Genomic DNA, 3,144 nt, shown 5'->3' with positions numbered 1-3,144 from the left:
TAACTGTGCCCATCTAAGCAAACTCGTTAAGAGCAATAGCATGGTTTGGGTAGCTGTTTGTTTGTTTTTGTTTTTTTTCCTTTCTCTCTGTAGTGAGAATAGGTGTATCCACCATAGTATCTGCCTCCTCAGCTTGGGTATGGAAATAAGACGTGTGTGGCAGAGCCATATGCAGAATCAGGCAGAACCATGCAAAACTGCAGCTGACCAGATAAATATGCAATGTGAGCAAGAAATGATTTTTGTTGTTGTTGTTGTCATCAGCTACTGAGATTTTGGTGTTTATTTTGTAGAAAAATTCACTAACACAAGCCCTATGAAGTACAGACTATTATTTTTCTTTGCAGAAGATAAAACAGAGTTAATTAGTAACTTTCCCAGTCACACATTTAGTAAAAAGGGAGACTTAGGACCTAGAACAAGGTATGCCATTTTATATGTTTTTCTGGGTATAAAGTCCAAATTTAAGGAAAAGCTGTGGAAAGGCACAGAAACATGGAACACTTTATTATGTAAGCAAGCAGTTTGGTATTATTGGGTCAAAGGTTATAGAATAGATAAGCAACTGTGGGAGATGAAGCTAGGAAAGTAGAAAGAGTGGGTCTAGTTCGTGAATGGCCTTTTAACATATGCTAAGATGATTGACTTATGAATCATGAACCAATGTCTCACTTGATTAGATGGCATCTTGGGACGGTATTTGTCTTAGTCTGCTTGGGCTGCCATCACAGATTACCACAGGCTGGATGGCTTAAACAACAAGAAATTATTTTCTCACAGTTCTGGAGGCAAGAAGTCCAAGATCAAGGTGCTGGAAAGTTTAGTTTCTGGTTGAGTCCCCTCTTCCTGGTTTGTAGACAGCCACCTTCTCTGTGTCCTCCGATGGCCTTTGCTCTGTGCTTATATAGAAAGAGAAAGCCCGCATGTGCACAAGCAAGGGAATGAGGGGAGGGGTTTGGTGTTTGTTCCTTTTCCTATACGGTCTCTAATCCTATTGGATTAGGGCCCTACGCTTATGACCTCATCTAACTGTAATTGCTCCCTTAAAGGCCCTATCTCAGCTTTGCGCAGTGGCAGTATCGTAGCCAATGAGGTTTATCCAAGGCATGATTATTGCTAATTAAAGGCCCTATCTCCAAATGCAGTCATGTTGGGAGTTAGGGCTTTAAAATGTGAATTTGGGGGGGGACACAGTTTAGTCCATGGGAGTATATTAAGTCCAGAGGGAACGTCTATGTGTGTGTGTGTATTTTTTTAAGATTATTTATTTATTTATTTATTTATTTATTTATTTTAGAGGGAGAGAGAGCAAAAGCGGGGGGTGCAGAACAGAGGGGGAGGGACAAGCAGACTTTACGCTGAGCGTGGAGCCCAGTCAGGGCTCTATCCCATGACCCTGAGATTATGACTTGAGCTGAAATCAAGAGTCAGAGGTTCAACCAACTGAGCCACCCAGGCACCCCCAGGGGAAATAAACTGTTGCTAGGAGTATTTTGGAACTTGAAATAGTTTGTAATTTAAGTAAAGTGCTATAAATTTAGGCTGCTAATAAAGACATGGGTATATAATCTCTTTGTATGTTTTTATTCTACATCAGTTAACTGTATAGACATAAAAGAGTCTTTGACCCAGGCCACATGGTGGTCAGTGCCAAGCAAATGCTAAATAACAATCTTGTGACTCCCATTGTGTTCCTACTCTGTAGTTAATCCTGGTAAAGGAACAGAAATTTATTTGCACTTGAGATTTCTGCAAAATGCTGACTCCTCTCAAAGCCCAGATGCCTTCCCGTGGCATCTCAGTCACCTGCTTTTTTTCCTCTGGTAACTTGCCTCTGGCATTTCCAAATTTGCATAGCACCCACTTCATCCCATCCTGTCACATTTCCAACCAGATTCCTGCCCTAGGTAATGTTGCTTCCAGGGAGAGGAAATGAGCCATTGTGTGCACCCAAGGAGCTAACCCAGTAATTTATTGAAGTATGGGAAAAAAGACTGGAAAACACTGACATAAGTTCTCCTAGTGAAAAGTCAGCTTTTATTTTTTTCTTCCATTCAAGCATCACACATTTCACAATGCCAACATCGGAGCAAATATTATTCCTCTGCAACATTCCAAATTGAGGGGTGCCTGGGTGGCTCATTTGGTGAAGCGTCTGTCTTCAGCTAGGTTCATGATCTCAGGGTCCTGGGATGGAGCCCGGCACCAGGCTCCCAGCTCAGCGGGAAGCCTTCTTCTCTATTTCCCTCTGCTGCTCCCCCTGCTTGTGCTCTCTCTCTCTCTTGTTCTCTCTCTAAATTAAATAAAAAACAAAACAAAACAAACAAAAAAACATTTGAAATTGAATGAAAGGACAGCCCTATTTCCAAATGTAAATGACCATGAAAGTGTAGCTGGGTATGTGCTGGTGTATGGCCTTCTACCCAAACAGATACCTTCAGGCATGTGGAATTTTTCCCCAAGGAGGTCCACGTATTTGGCCAATGGTTCAATTTCATCTGCAGACAAACTTTACAATTACAAAGTTGCTGTGGTTCTAATAATTACAATGGACCTATCACTGAAGAAATTGATTTGCGAATGGAGGCTTTTAAAAAATTGTAGATAGGTTTCCCTATCCCATTTGAGAAAGTAACAGGAAACATAAAAAAAAATCTCTTTATTGATTTAAATATCTCAGTCTCATTTATACTTATTTTTGAGTATTATTCTCATCAAATGTCAAATTTGCTTTGAATATTTTCTGAATACACAAAATGGGCTAAGAAATGTTCCTGGTACATGAAGGTCAAGAGCTGACTGATTCCCAAATCTTGAAGTCTGTGGAAATAATGTAGTGACCCTATTCAAGGCTACAAGTTCTACTTTTAAATTTGATTGCTTTGGAATATTTTTTGACACAAGTTCTTACATTTTTCTCCTTTATTTAAACACTCTCTGTTAGCTGGCTCCTTATTTGCAGACTATGAACAATCACAAATCCCTCTTGAAAGATCCCTTCCTTGGCATTTTATTGTCTCTCAGACACCAGTCTATCCTACCACTTGCCTTTATATACAAGATGCTTCACCAAACCATTGTCTTCATTTCCTGAACACCCATTACATTTGTACTCATCTGCAGTTGGGCTTTGCCTCCACTGAA

General features: G+C 40.2%; 1 non-coding gene across 1 annotated transcript; it reads left to right on the top strand.

The window, feature by feature from the left end:
• The first annotated feature begins 1,059 nt into the window (after nt 1–1,059).
• Nucleotides 1,060–1,202, top strand: LOC113938871. Its single transcript, XR_003525048.1, has one exon. It is a non-coding gene; the product is annotated as a U4 spliceosomal RNA (small nuclear RNA).
• Nucleotides 1,203–3,144: the final 1,942 nt, after the last annotated feature.

Source organism: Zalophus californianus, chromosome 8 (assembly GCF_009762305.2).
Source record: "Zalophus californianus isolate mZalCal1 chromosome 8, mZalCal1.pri.v2, whole genome shotgun sequence".
Lineage (NCBI taxonomy): Eukaryota > Metazoa > Chordata > Mammalia > Carnivora > Otariidae > Zalophus > Zalophus californianus.
The sequence above is the reverse complement of the archived record's forward strand: the minus strand, read 5'-3'. Positions and strand labels throughout refer to the sequence as shown.